The sequence below is a fragment of the Dermacentor albipictus genome, chromosome 1 (assembly GCF_038994185.2).
Source record: "Dermacentor albipictus isolate Rhodes 1998 colony chromosome 1, USDA_Dalb.pri_finalv2, whole genome shotgun sequence".
Taxonomy (NCBI): Eukaryota; Metazoa; Arthropoda; class Arachnida; order Ixodida; family Ixodidae; genus Dermacentor; species Dermacentor albipictus.
In genome coordinates, this window is record NC_091821.1 from 68,906,911 (window position 1) to 68,923,025 (window position 16,115).

Genomic DNA, 16,115 nt, shown 5'->3' on the forward strand with positions numbered 1-16,115 from the left:
CCCTGCATAAAGGGACAAGAGCAAACGGACGCATGGCTACCGTCTTGAAGGTTCTGTGAAGAATGCACTCGACATATGCCTAATACCAACACAAGGAAAAGTGGCGCTACAGAGCGGACGTTATTGCAGTGGATGTCGTTTATCTATTTTCTTCACGTCTCACCTTTGATGATATGCACTTTGAGGTCCATTTTCCAGTCTGTCGCTTCTGAATGAATGCTAGCGCGCTGTGTTTGTACGTGCATCAGGGGCACAAAGGACAGGCTTGTGGCGAAGCCAGCTTTTGTGTAGCGGTGCAGCGAATAACACTGGAAAGGCGAAAGAACCGTTCTTGTGCAAAGGTCACATAAATATAGAGGAGAGGAGGGCGAGGTGGAGGAGCCTTTATATTTGAGACCTCTCGTGAGGACGAGAGCAGTCACTTTCGTTATATTGGTTTCCGTTTTCTACTGGTAGAATGCTATATAATTCTAGGCCGCGTGATTTATGGCCCGTTGATGCGTGTTTGGCGGCCATTTATTATTGCCAAAGGGCTTACGTAACCTACCATTGCACTATGGCGATCGAAGCGATGGCAATATATTTGACGTGCCACTTTCCGGTGTCGCCTCTATCGATTATTAAACAGCGTGTTCAATTCGAAATGACGTCTGCATTTGATTATAGGGTGTTTTGTAGCTGTGAAGCCATCTGCCACTATAGTATATATAACTTTACTTTCCTTGTAATTGTTTACCTAGTCTGGTAAAACGCAGTCAACCTGGAGCCATTTGCTGCACTTTCGTAGGTGCTTGCTGCGGACGTAACGATTTGTTCGAAGGTATAGAGGGCACTTGCCTCACTCCATGAGCACCAGCGGGGCTGAACCGATGCTGCACTTTGCTATTTTAGCTGGAGCCGCAGCCCACTTCGTTTTCATCTTGTGCGAGTTCGCAAAAAGTAATGATAACATTGTCGTGTCTTTAAGCTTTTAAGTGTTGCGGAGACTGTGAAAGGGATACGTCTGCAAGTATATTCATTGTGAAAGTTGAGGCCAATGAGTTAAAGTTTCAAGGCTCCATTTAGCTTTAGAGGACAACTCTTGCCGGCGGGGATGAAGGAATACGTCGATACTCTTCGTTCGGGAACCTCCAGGGAAGCTTCCTGCGATAAAGACATCGAATATTTATTGCCGAGTTCCTTTTTTTTTTTTGAAACGTCAAATTGCTTTTGCCTGACAGCGGGTCGCGACCTACCTGCGGGCGAGGACATTAGCTATATCACTATCCCCCTTGCCGCTTTTCCGTGACCTTTTTGCCGCGGTACGTGAGAACGTATTGTTGCACTTTCCTGTAGACTTAGCTTTAGTGGCGTGTTTCATTTTTTCATTGGAATGGGTTCTATTAGACGAAGTTGTAGCCCGGGAACTATTAAGAGCCGTTATGTGCCTCCAGTTCCCATGGATACACTTCATAAGTAGAACGCAGTGAAGCAAATCCATCAAAGGGCAGCACGATGTCATGGGCGCTTGCTACGACGCAAGAAATTTTTTATGCAGGAGCGACGACAATCACAGATGTGAAAACACATTGCCTTTGAGCCTATGATGAATGGGTCAGATAGCAAACACTACAGTGGGCATTGCTTTCTTTCTTGTTTCTTTTTTTTTTTTTAAGGCGGCGTTGGCTGCCAAAGAGGAGGTAGCGCGACTGTTTCTTACTCTTTTTTGAGATGACGGGTTTTCCTGCCTGTGCTGAAACTCGCAGTTTTGCTAACGTGACTAAGCCGGAGACAGACCCGGTTTTGCTAGGTTAAAGCAGCCTGAAATTTTCGCAACGGCACCATCATCCCGCGGGTAAACTGAGGGGGATATACAGCTTTATTTCTCACCTCAGGTGTTATACCCGTGCCTGCTTTCGCTTTGCCTATAACGTGGCATGGCACATATGATATTAGCAACCACGAGTATATAGTCTCGATTTCAGATGCAACTTACATTGGCTGGGATTTCAATAGTGTGCCTTCGTCATGTCTGCGTTCCTGCCACCGAAACTTTATCTGCAGTTGAAACAGCAATTACAACCGCACCCAGCAGAATTAGATCAGAAATGAAGGCGCATAGAGATAACGATTGGAACACGTCTCACGTCAATCGGCTGGCAGCAAAGCATTTCGTGATTTTGTCTTGAAACACAATTTGCAATTTCAATTTTTTAATGGGAGAGACGCGCCACCCTTACTCCCACCGCTTCTCACTGCTCATGCACGACACACAAAATGCATGGTTCATAAAAAAAAAGAAAAGAAAAGAAAACAAGAACAATATTTCCTGAGACGACCGAGTACGTAGACGCAAATGACGTTATACGAATGCCTCGTCATGGTCGAAGGCCTCCATAAGAAAAAAAAATGAATAAAGAATTACGTTGCTCTCTTGCTTGCTTAGCGGACAAAGCGAGGAGATAGAGAAACGAGCAATGACCTGCTCAATTGACGTCGCAGGCCTACATTGGGAGAGTATAGAGTTGGGCCTCAGATCGGCGCCGATAAAGGCACGCCTCAATCGTTCTATACGGCCGTTAGTGCAACCGGCGAGGCAGCAGCTGAGTCTATTCTCACGCAGCCACTGGAAAAGCGGTTTCGCCAGAAGCGAAAGTTGCAGCGTAAGCTCGATAAGAAACACGACCTTTTCTTCTTGGCCAGCTCTGTCCTGCACTTTGGCAAGGAACCCATTGGTCATTGCTTCTCGCGCTGAAAGACGGACAGAGACACGCCGAGATCGTTCAAATAAAAGGAATCGTTCGCTCTTCTTGTTACGCAAATACGAAGAGGGAAATGACCTTCGAAAGGACGGATACAAAGTGAACTGAGATCGCTCTCTCCTTATAGAGCCGGTCTGGCAAATTATGCTATTTCCATTATCTGCTTTTTATTTGCGAAAAGGCGAGTACTGTAACGTATAGCAAACGTTAGGAAATTGTAGCGTAAAAGAAAGTTGATGAGCCACTATTCAATTACATGTGTTGACAAATCACGAGCGAACGCGGACAATTTGCTGCGAACTGTCACTTTGAACGTTGGCGAGAGCAACTGTGCCGCTGCTGGTCTATTACAGGGCAAAGTAGCGTGTCGGTCAAATGACAGGTTTTGCGGACAAAAAATTGAATCCTTTTGAGAGAGAAACTGTGCAAAGAGTGTGTCGGACTTAAATATCTTCTTCTGCGACCTCTAGTTACATTTAACAGATTACATGCCATCAGAGAAGACACCATCAGAATACAGTGTTATCAGTTTGCTGAAAATGACAAAATTTCTGGCAAAATGTCTCAATGAAAGAAACAAACAAGCGAAGAAAGTAGTAATGAAATGAGAAAGTAAGGGCAATAAAGAGCGAATAGGTGGACGACAGGCATCTCAAACTCTTGGGTTGATATTCAAAAAAATTATTACGCTAGGGCAGATGCCAGACAATCGATCTGTTGGAAATATTGTTAGCGAACACGGCCGCCTAAACGCAAAGAGCACTTACGAACCAAAATGTTTGTCCATTTGAACGCTGGTGTTTACATCTGTCCACGCTGTCAATAGAGATCCGCCCCATGGCGTGCCGTTTGTGACCGCCTTGCCAACGGTAGCGTGATGCCTCTCTCGTGCGGTGAAGCGAATCGAAGTCGGCGCTGAAATCTAAACTGTGGGAGCAAAGAGAGATAGATGGTGCTTTTGGTATTCTTAGGAATCGTTGCAGCGAAAATCGGGAAGCGACTGAATGTCAAGATGTCATATGCCTACAGAAACTGCGGCCTTATTCGGCAGCTTTTCTTCAGTTCCCAAAGTTCTACTGTCCGAACATCACAACCATTTCGCCTGGTATTGTTCATATTGTAAATAATTAAGTCTCTTACAGCAATTTACGTCTGTGATCTTAAATTTTTTATGTAATACCCCCCCTTCCTCCCGCAAGGTGTGAATCAGGTGCAAATAAATAAATAAATAAATAAATAAATAAATAAATAAATAAATAAATAAATAAATAAATAAATAAATAAATAAATAAATAAATCTGTCGATCGCAATAAAGGTTTCCAGTTGAAAGTGAGCGCTCGTCCTTGTCTGCTCTTCGGTTTATGTCCTCGTCATAAAGTAGCGCTGTCATAGGTTTCGAGAGTGCCTCTAACCTTTCACCTTAACGCACGAGTTGCGTGTAGAAGGTGTGATAGGGTTTCTCGAACTTAAGCTCAGCACTCCTGCCCATCATTTATGCTGGAAGTCTAAGCCACACAGAAGAAAAATAACTACCTTTGTTGCGCAAATCCGCTCATATCAAGCTATAGTAAAAAGTACAGCGCAAATGTGTTTAAGCAATTCCCTTATAGTGAATGTTGCATCAACTCTGCGCACAACAGTTTTGTCTCAGGCGTGCCACGTCAGATCAGCGGCCTGTAGAAAAACAAAAAAAACAAAAACAAAACAAAGGTCGTCAGTGGTGCATGTCATGCGCGGGGTCGAGTTTGACAAAAGAAACATTGCTATACCACCTTACATTAGGGTGTCCCAACTAACGTTAGCCAATGTCTTAAACCGAGAATATAGAACATACGGCGAGGCAAGCAAAGGTATTCTGTCAGTAGTGACGTACTGCGCCAGGATGACTTTTTCATAATTGAACTATCGCTAATTGGATGAGATTAAATAAGACAATTTTTAATTACGCCATTGAGGGCTAGCATATTGATAGAAAAGTACTAATTGTGTTTTAAAACAGCCTGAGCAGTTTTTTTTTTCTTTTACTGTGCTATGCCTCGCGTAACTAATTTTCCCGCGTTACGAGGAAAACGCGCGAAATATGGAAATAGCCGCACGATTATGCGACCGCGCGACACGAGCGGTGCCAGGCGTTGCTCGGAAGAGCGAGCTCAGCCATCCTCCTCCTCCTCCTCCTCCTCGATGCCGCTGCGAACTGCATTGGCTTCGCGCGGAAAAGGCAGCTCGCAGTTCGCGGCGACCACCGCCAGTACCGGTGCTATAGTGTACTAGATAGGGCATTCTAGTACACTGTAGTACACTGTACACTGTACATACACTGTACACTGTAGTACACTGTACACTGTACATACACTGTACACTATACACTGTAGTACACTGTAGTACACTGTACACTGTACAGTGTACCTATTTTAGTAGACTGTAGCGGTGCCTCGCCACTTTCACGAGGCCACAGGCATTGAGCAGAGTTCATTCTTCCCAGCAACCCCTGGGACCGCTGGTGTCGCTGCACGCGGACTCGTAATCATGCGGCTATTTTCATATTTCGCGCGTTTTCCTCGTAACGCGGGAAAATTAGTTACACGAGACATGCCACACTGAAAGCAGCCGAGTCGGGTGTTTCAAAACACAATTATCAAATTTCTATCAAAATTCGCGCCCTCAATTGAGTACGTAAATTTTTGTTATTTAATCTCTAGTTGTCGATAGCTCAATTAAGAGGGAGCTTAAGCTCGGGCCCAACTCCGATGCGGCCTATTCAAATACCCGTACAACGCAGAAATGCTTTTCTAAGATAACCCCTGGACCGATTTTAACGAAATTTGTTGCGTATGAGAGAGACAGTTAAATTCTAGTGACTGTTGGAAGCGGAATTTCGATTTAGGGCCTGAATTTTGTTAAAAGAATTTGAAAGGATTCGGAAGTTTAAAAAAAAATATAAAAGCACGAAGTTTATAAATTAATAGCTCTGCATCAAGAAAAGATATCGCAGTGCTGTTAACGGCATTCATTAGATCATTCAAAGCGGACAAATTGTATGTGTTAATTTATATCTTACCTTAATTTGTTACGTTCTGTACAAGGGTTCTGCAAAAGCTGTATTTACATATTACTGAATTTTTCTAGATTCATGCGTAGCATAATAATTTTTTCCGCTTTAGATGTACTATCACAAGCAATTCACAGAATTGTGATATCATTTTTCCTTGTTGAGTTACAGAGTTGTAAACCTGATAGTTTCGTTTTATGAAAATTTTCTATTTTTGCCAATTTTTATTAAAAAATTGACTACCTAAATCAAACATTCGAAGCCAACAGTCCCTAGATCTTAAGTTTTATTTTAAATGCAACAAACCTCGTGAATCTTGGTGCAGTGGACGCCGAGAAAAACGAATTCTTCTTTTATATGTATTTAGATAGGAGCACACGAGCAAGAGCTTCCTCTCAAGAAAAAAAAAATCATCTTTGTGCGGTACGTCACTGCTGACAAAATGCGATTGGTTGCGTCCTCGTATATTTTATATTTTATTTGTAAGAGCTTGGCTAACGTTAGCTGGGACACCCTGTATACAGAGACTATCACACAACCTAAAAAAAAGAAAAAGAAAAAAACACATATCAAGCTCTCGAACTGCAGGCCAGTTAGTGTAGCATTGTCAACGATTAAATAGCGCAACAAAAAAGGACGGCGAGCAAGACGAGCCAACGCGAGCGCTAGGCCTGGTCTGACTCTCCGTCCTGTCTATGCTACTATATTATCCTAAGCTAGGCCGAAAAGCAGGCGTGGATATTACCCTTTCCGCTATACATAAGCTGTCAAGAATGCGCACTTCAACAAGCCCTATCGACAAAACGACGCATAATGCAAAGTGAAACATTGCCATCAGTATGTCTCATGTGTAAAGGCTGTGGCCTATCACATCTTAAGCAGCCCCTGGTAGTCCAAATTAACCTGGAGTCCCCCACTACTGCCTGAAATAGTAAAGACTCTGAAAGAGCCTCGACATTTTTCCCCAGGAAAAAAAAAAGAACTTTAAATGAAATAGCCGGAAGGCGCGTTGCTTCCAACGTCTTTATCGAATTGAGCTCACGCTCAACAGCAAGTGGCTGTTGAGTTACAGCCATTGCAAGGTACAGCGTTTTGTGTTGAGAAACAGCGCTGAGCAAACAACTTTCGAGTTATTCTTGGAACGTGCAACAATAACGTGACCTTTTTCTAAAGTCAAAATAGAACTGGTGCATAAATATAGCTCAGGCTGCTGGCAGTGGCGAAAAATCACTGCCGCCAGCCAGAGGAATCGTGTCTTACCGAAAGAAAGAATCGCCAAAACTACAGATAGCGGCAACAGTAGCAGGCTTGGAAAGCACACATTCGTAAAAGAACGTATGTTCCCAGAGTCTCACTCTTGCGCCAGACAAAAGTGCGAAAGGAAGTCAGTCATCGAAGCTCTGCCTCTCAGTGTGAGCGAAAGAAAAGAAACACCTACGCAGAGCGGAGAGAAATCGCCATTGAAACGTGGTAAGACTTCCAGAATAATTTTCGTTTCATCAGTCTTCGAAAATAACTTGAATGGCTGCTTTTACCACCCAGATGCGTGCACTGGAAAAACGCCTGAGGCTATTATTCGATTGATCTCGCCAAATGTGCTGTTTCTGTTTTGTGGAAATAACTGTGCAGTTTTGGATTCTTTTATTTCTTTCTGAATATAAGATTTCGTTCGACCGAGAACTTAAGTGCGGGAAAGTAGCGTTGGATCCGTAACGCAAACAACCCTAAGTCATCCTCGTCGTAATTTTAAGGTGCGTTTGCAAATCGTCGAAGAGCCGGCATTTTCTACTTTCTGATCTTTCTACCGAAATCAGAAGCTTCGGCTTTTATTTTTTTTTAAGGAAGTGAAAATAAAACAAAGAGATACAGTCACGCTAAACTGTTGACGGCTACTCTTTTTCGCACAGTAGTAACAATAGTAATCGAACGAAATATCGAAAGAAAAGATGAAGCAGCGTCACAGGTTAAAATATCTACAGAATACAATTTTATACACACACGAATATATAGAGATATCACACCACCCTGAGTCCCTACATATAGGCGTATGCAGAGTTATAAACACATACACGATCTCGTGATGCGGTATGGGATGAGCAGGTGGACAGATGAGGAAGAAGCACAATGAAATAAAGCACGCACAGAGACACGAGATTCAAAAACAAGCTTGTGGTTATGTACTTTAGCGTGATGCATGCTTGGTTTATGGGCTTCAACGGACACTTTTTTTTTTTTTGCGAACAAGCATGTTCAACAGCTACACAATAAACTAAAGCTTGTTAATGATGATTATTACATTGCCGATTATGGTATGCATTAATATGAGAAACTTGATCGTATTCGAAGACAACTCCACTTTTTTTATCTTTCAGAACTCTTGCATGCCGGTATTTGTGATTCATACGCCGATTTCGCAATAACAGGCATAAACACTCCATCAAATGCAGCTTATAGTGAGGAAAGTCGCTCCTTAATTCCTTGTTTTTCTAGCCGAGAGCAGCGATGGAGTTATTATCAGCTCTTCCCGGCGTATACACAGTCAGCCACGTCACCTGGGGGGTTCGTCTTTGTGTCAGGACTCCTGCCTCTGAGAGCGAGGTTGTATGGCGTACTGCGTGTCAAATTTGCTTACGTATATATCGTAAGCAAAGAAAGCCTTGGGAGATATGCAAAGGGGGAAGGCAGCTGGGGAGGATCAGATAACAGCAGATTTACTGAAGGATGGTGGGCAGATTGTTCTAGAGAAACTGGCCACCCTGTATACGCAATGCCTCATAACGTCGAGCGTACCGGAATCTTGGAAAAACGCTAACATAATCCTAATCCATAAGAAAGGGGACGCCAAGGACTTGAAAAATTATAGACCGATCAGCTTACTGTCCGTTGCCTACAAACTATTTACTAAGGTAATCGCAAATAGAATCAGGAACACCTTAGACTTTTGTCAAGCAAAGGACCAGGCAGGATTCCGTAAAGGCTACTCAACAATAGATCATATTCACACTATCAATCAGGTGATAGAGAAATGTGCGGAATACAACCAACCCTTATATATAGCCTTCATTGATTACGAGAAAGCATTTGATTCTGTCGAAACCTCAGCAGTCATGGAGGCATTACGGAATCAGGGTGTAGACGAGCCATATGTAAAAATACTGAAAAATATCTATAGCGGCTCCACAGCCACCGTAGTCCTCCATAAAGAAAGCAACAAAATCCTAATAAAGAAAGGCGTCAGGCAGGGAGATACGATCTCTCCAATGCTATGCACAGCGTGTTTACAGGAGGTATTCAGAGACCTGGATTGGGAAGAAATGGGGATAAAAGTTAATGGAGATTACCTTAGTAACAGCCAGAGTGCGGTCACGGGGCTTGTCCGCAGTTATCGATGCGATGATCGGCACGATGATTCTTCGGCTGTCAGCCAGGCGTGCAGGCGCAGCTCCGATGATATCCCAAGGCTTTCGTGATATCCCAGTGGCTTCCTGTGAACAAGCGTAGAATTTTGTAAGAACGCGTTCAGTCTGCCGTCCACTGCTGCCACTGCGTGATGCGCTGGCTTTCACTGAAACCTGGTATACTGAATCGAATGATGTTGTTCGCTTTCCTGGTTATAGGTGAATAGAATTTATGAATGAATAGAATTTATTGATAGGAAAGACAGAGAGGTCGACCTGAGCTAGTGCGCTCTAGTCTGCTACTCTGTACTGGGGAAGAGGGAAGGGGAGTGAAAGTATTGGGATGGATGATGATGATAAGAGAAGTGGTGAGTGCTTATGTACATGAGACAGTTGCCTCGCTAGAGCCGCTCGTCGAGCTTGGTGTCCTGCAGGAACTTCAACAATGCTTTTGTGGCACGCATTGAAATTGCAGTGTCAGGCCATGGACCGAGAATAGCTTCCTCCGACAGTAGTTGTCTGCCAACGCTGGCTAGGAAACTCTCTAACGTCCTTCGCTCCAGCATATATGCTGGGCAGTCGCACAGTATGTGTTGCAGTGTTTCGGGCATCTGGCAGTGTACACAATCAGGGCTGTTCGATTGGCCGATGAGGTGTGCGTAGCGACGGGTGAAAGCAACGCCGAGCCGAATCCTGTGTAGCAATGATGTTTTGCTCCGTGTAAGCTTCGGGGGCAAACAGAATTTACCGTCTGGGTCAATCATACGTAAACGTCTGTGAATGTTATCAGAGTGGGCTCTGTAAGCCTTTGTAAGGTCCTGCATGAGTGCCTTGATCATGGAGTTGGTGTCAGGTCGCGAGTAGGCAATCCGTACTTCATCACATGAAGGGGAGGCCGATCTTGCCTCACTGTCAGCGAGTTCATTACCAAAAACACCACAATGGCTAGGCACCCATTGAAAGGTGATCACGTGGCCACTTAACTCGGCACTGTGATAAAGTTCGACGATTTCCAGCACGAGCAGATAGTATGGTCCTTTGTTTAAAAAGTATTTTAGCGCCTGTAGCGCTGATTTGGCATCGCACAATATTGTCCATTTATGGGGTGTCTGCGTTCTCATTAAACGGACAGCCTCCCGTATTCCCGCAAGTTCCGCTGCCGTAGATGTCGATTTGTGGTCTAATCGAAATCGTTGAGTAATTCCAAATTGTGGGATGACAAATGCGGCCGTTGTGGCAGATGGCGTGACCGAACCATCGGTATATACTTCTACAGTCCCACTATATAAAGTAAATATATGGGACAGGGTGAGCTGCTTCAAGCCAATGGAGGAAACGTGAGATTTCTTCCTAATTCCGGATATCTGAAGCCTCACTAGTGGTCTTGGCAATGTCCATGGAGGTGTCGCGGGGATGTCGGTTACCTGGAATCTTGCAGGCACAATGCTTGCGTGACATGCAATAGCTTTAGAAAAAGCACAGTCAAGGTTGATGCTTGGAAGCGTTGACAGTGGATGGCGTGAGTGTCTGGTTAGCAGGCGAAGATAGGTTCGCACGGGTTCACAAGACCTGTATATGTCGATAGGACAAGCCCGTGCTTCCGCTATTGTGCCCTTAGTTGACGTGCAGCGTGGCAAGCCAAGACATATCCGTAGTGCTTGAGCCTGAAGGCTCTCCAGCGTGCGTATACAAGATGACCCCATGTTAGAAAACACAGGCATGCTGTAGCGTACGTAGCCCACAAAAAGTGCCTGGTACACTTGGAGCAAACTTCGCTCAGATGGCCCCCATCTCAGTCCTGATATTACACGAAGAACGTGTATGAAGTTGGTCAGTTTAGCCCTAAGCGCAGTAACATGTTTGGTCCAAGAAAGATTGCGGTCTATTATCACGCCAAGAAATCTGTGGTGGGTGACTAAAGGGAGCGCCGTTCCGTCGACAACGATTGGATAATTTGACATCGATTTGCGCGTAAATGCCATGACTGCACACTTAGTAGCTGAGAGTTGCAGGCCTCTACGGCGCAAGTACTTCGCCGTTATGGTAACCGCACGTTGAAGCCTTGCACGCACTTGCGGACGTGTGACCCCAGATGACCAAATACAGATATCATCCGCGTACGTACTGATACGCGCTGTTTCAGGTAGCTCGTCTGCAAGGCCCACCAGTATCATATTGAACAATACTGGGCTAAGGACACCACCCTGCGGAACACCCCTGCGAACTTCATGTCTATCAGTCTCGCCATCCGAAGTGGACATGAAAATGGTGCGGCCACTGAGGTAACTCTGCAGCCACGCATACATCCGGCCACCAACACCAATATCCTCAAGCGCCTGAAGAATCGAATGGTGGAAGACGTTGTCGTAGGCACTTTTGATGTCCAGAAATATTGCGCATACCAGACGACGGCGTCTCTTTTCCTGTTGAACAGAAGATACTAGGTCGATCACACCGTCAATAGATGATCGGCCTCTTCTGAATCCATTGATGAAATCAGGAAGTCCACCACTTTTCTCGAGTAGCCATTCCAGTCTGCTCAGTACCATTCGCTCCATCACTTTACCGACACAGCTTGCCAAGGCTATTGGTCGATAATGTGAGAGATCCTGCGGGCATTTCCCAGGTTTTAGCAAAGCCACAAGACGACTGCACTTCCAGTGATTAGGCACAGTTGCTGTGTCCCACGTAGAGTTGTAGAGCGCCAGGAGAATTTCTCGAGCTTCTACTCCAAGATGACAAATCGCGGAGTATGTAATTCCGTCTGGTCCTGGACAAGTTGATCGGCGGGAAGAAGATATTGCAGCGTCGAGCTCGTGCATGGTAAAAGGCGCGTCCAGACGGTGATCACTAGATGACGGGAAAGTCAATCGTGAATGGGTTGGTATATCGTTCGAGGAGCTCACGAGTAATTTGCAAAAGTCATCGGCGACCTCAACTTCACGCCGGCCTTGCCGTATGGCCACAGCACTGAACGGGTGAAGCTGTTGTGGAGGCGAGCGAAGGCTTCGTACAATTTGCCAAATTCTAGATAGAGGTTTTCTCGGATCCAGAGAGCCACAGAATGATCTCCAGCGTTGTTTGTCAAGCTTGTCAAGGTGGCGCAGGACATGACGCTCAAAGACAATTCGCTCAAAGTACTCTGTTAAACTCTGCCTGTTCAAGGTATTCAGATCGTCGGTAGCTGTGGTAGGGACGTAAGCAATAGTGAATGATTGCTTACCGCTGTCCTGCCTGGGCAACGATTCACTGTCTGTTGATGTCCTCCTGAGTTTTCTCTTCAAACGGCGACCCATGGCAAGTGTGAAATCGTTGTCCGAGTCCATTTCTTCAACCGTTGAGCTGTCGGAAGATTCAAGGGCGACAGTGGAAGGGCCAGTACGGTCCCTTGTCTTCGATGCAGCCAGTGGTGGACGACCAGGGTCAAACGCTTGGTTGGGATTCCTATCCCCCATCCTGGAGGATGACGTTGTGCCCTTTGCACAGTATCTGATGTTGAAAAACGTCCGAGACACAGGAAAATGAAGAGACCACAGCTATAGGCGTTCTTCTTCCGAGGCACTTCTTCTTCCTCCCCGGTTATAGGTGTGAAGCGCTGTTTAGGAAAGCCAAAAAAGGGGGAGGTGTAGCTTTGTACATTAAAAACAGTTTTTCTTACGAAATAATGCCACAGTGCACAGTTTTGAGCCCTTCGTACGAATCACTTTTTATTCAGACAAATGCATTCATCTTTGGCGTAATTTGTTGATATGTTGTTGGCCGACGGCTTTTCCAATATAATCACAACGCCTACTCGTATCACAAGCTCCAGCGAAACACTTATTGATCTATGCCTAACAAACAGTGATATTGGTGGTACCACGGCAGGAGTACTCCTGAGCGACATCAGTGATCACCTGTCAACCTTCTGCTTTATGGAAAGGTCAAACAAACAAACATTCGAACATACTAACCCGCCAAATAGTTACCGTGTTATAAACCAAAGCAAAATTGAATACTTTCGTCAAATCGTCTACTCTGTTGACTGGAGCCAATTGCAGCGTGATGAAGATCCTAATATTTTATACAACAAATTCTTGCACAAACTGACAGAGTTGTATGAATGCGCTTTCCCAGTTGTAACAATAGCAAAGTGTAGAAAAGGAAAGAAGGCTTGGATTACACGAGACCTGCTCAGGCGAATCAGGGCACGAAATAGGCTTTTCTCCAAGTTTATAAAATCTAAAGACTTGACAGTTTTGAAAGAGTATAAAAAAGTTAGAAATCAATTAGGTGCAGATATAAAGAAATCTAGAATTCAATACTACGCTCATAAATTTTCAGATATCTCCTTTGACCCTCAAAAAACGTGGCGTACAGTCAAAGATCTTCTACAGAAATCAGAAACAAATATACCTACACAAATGACAATTGGAGGAACGGTTCTGAGTGGTAAAGATCTTGCCAACGAGTTCAAAAGACATTTTTTGGCATTTGGAGATTTTCCTGCCGGAACGCCCAGTAATATTGGAAAATACATGGAACATAATCTTCAGCACAGCCTTTTCTTATATCCAGCTACTCCTGCAGAGATTACTGATATTATACTAGGTTTCAAGAATAACTGTTCTTGCGGTTTTGATGGCATAAAGGTAGCACCAATTAAAGCAATTGCTGACCTAATAGTTAATCTACTTTGTCATATAACAAATCTAATCTTGACAACAGGTATTTTTCCCGAAAAAATGAACATGGCAAGAGTTGCTGTTTTGTTTAAAGGCGGTGCTGCCAATATAATTGGTAATTATAGACCTATATCAGTTCTACCGTTGTTTTCCAAAATAGTAGAAAAAGTGATTAATACACGGATTACTACCTATCTTAACAAACACAAGTTAATCTCTCCCAGCCAGTACGGATTTCAGAGGAAGAAATCAACTGAATCTGCATTGCTCAGTATTAAGGATAAACTTATTAACAACATAGAAAATCAGTTGTACACATTAGGGGTTTTTCTAGGTTTCAGCAAAGCGTTTGATTCTATTAAACATAATATACTTCTTAGCAAACTACCGCATTATGGAATACGAGGCACTTCACTTAAATTATTGCAAAACTACCTTGCGGTCGTTCCCAGTATGTTGTTATTAATAATGCTACGTCTAATTCTGAGCTAATAAAATTTGGGGTTCCTCAGGCGTCAATCCTAGGACCTACTCTGTTTCTTTTATACATGAATGACATGGTATCTATCCCACAAACCCCTTCTATTATCCTTTACGCTGACGACACAAGTGTATTTTTTTCTGGTGAAAATCTAGGTTCCTTAATCCCGCGTGTAAACTTATGGCTTCAGAATCTATCTGACTGGCTTGTTACAAATGAACTCTCATTAAATGTTGACAAAACTAAGTACATTGTTTTTACCCCTATTAACAGACCTGTTTATATTAATAATGATGTGGCATTCGAGTCGCGACCGCTAAAGAAGGTAGCACGAATTAAATTTTTAGGTGTTCAGTTTCATGAAAACCTTCGTTGGTCTTGCCATATTCACTATATTAAGCGTAATATTGCACACTGTATTGGTATGCTTAATAAGTTTCGCTTATTGTTGCCTCGTTATATTCGACGTCAACTGTATTTTAATACCGTTCATTCGCGACTGCATTACTGCCTGCTTGTCTGGGGCACCACTACTAGGTCTAACATGGAAAGCCTCCACAGATTACAGAAAAAATGTGTGCGCTTTATTGAAAATCTACCACAACGTGAATCAACATCTGTATATTTTTCGCAAAATCGCATCCTGGACATTGAATCACTATACAAACTGCGACTATCAGAGCTTGCATATTCAGATTTCAAAATTGACCCACAACTTTTCTGTTTGAGGTATACCAAACATGAATCCCACTACGAGTTTAGGAGAACCAACTTCACCAAGTTTAAATGCAGGACGAATTACGGGACACAACTGTTAAATTGGCAAATTCCTAATGTGTTAAACCTTTATCCTGCTCTGATAGACTTTATGGAAAACTGTTCCTCTTTGCCTGCTTTCCGAAACCAGGCCAAGAAATTTTTCTTAAATCGTGTATAAACCAGTTAGAAATTTGTTTCCTTTGTTCTTTTTTGTCAAGTGAATGCGTGTGAATGAGTGTCAAGTGAATGTCAATGTTCTTTGTTTTTCTACGGAAGCACTCGATTTAGAGCATCCTTTTTTTTCAAGTGAACATATTTGTCATGTGAAATTTTTTTTTTTGTCGTATGGGAGATGCAGTTAGGATTCCTTGCTTTGTTTTTTCTTTTCTTGGTCAAGTGAACATGTTTGTAGGTATTATACATAATTAATTAGATTGATTTGAATGTACAGTGTATGTATATTGCTGTATGTGAATTGTTATAATCTTCCCGTAAAAAAAAAAAATTGTACTTCGCAACTTACCATGTCGAAACTGTGCCTGCGTGAATTCAGGGTGTCTAGGGCCTAGTCAGGTGACCACGTGTGTCACCTTTAGCCCTCTTCACCCGGACAACTGTATATTGTCTAAATTTCAATAAAGTCAAAGTCAACTTGCGATTCGCTGATGATATTGCCTTGCTTAGTAACTCAGGGGACCAACTGCAATGCATGCTCACTGACCTGGAGAGGCAAAGCAGAAGAGTGGGTCTAAAAATTAATCTGCAGAAAACTAAAGTAATGTTTAACAGTCTCGGAAGAGAACAGCAGTTTACAATAGGCAGCGAGGCACTGGAAGTCGTAAGGGAATACATCTACTTAGGGCAGGTAGTGACTGCGGATCCGGATTATGAGACAGAAATAATCAGAAGAATAAGAATGGGCTGGGGTGCGTTTGGCAGGCATTCTCAGATCATGAACAGCAGGTTGCCATTATCCCTCAAAAGAAAAGTGTATAATAGCTGTGTCTTACCAGTACTCACCT

The 16,115-nt window shown here is 43.6% G+C and overlaps 1 long non-coding RNA gene across 1 annotated transcript; it reads right to left on the bottom strand.

Moving 5' to 3' along the window:
• Positions 1-279: 279 nt before the first annotated feature.
• On the bottom strand, positions 280-12,745 carry LOC135906734 (uncharacterized). Its single transcript, XR_010565822.1, has 4 exons — positions 12,413-12,745; positions 9,133-9,276; positions 3,513-3,668; positions 280-1,143 (listed from the first exon to the last, which is right to left on the bottom strand). It is a non-coding gene; the product is annotated as an uncharacterized lncRNA (long non-coding RNA).
• Between the last annotated feature and the right edge of the window lie 3,370 nt (positions 12,746-16,115).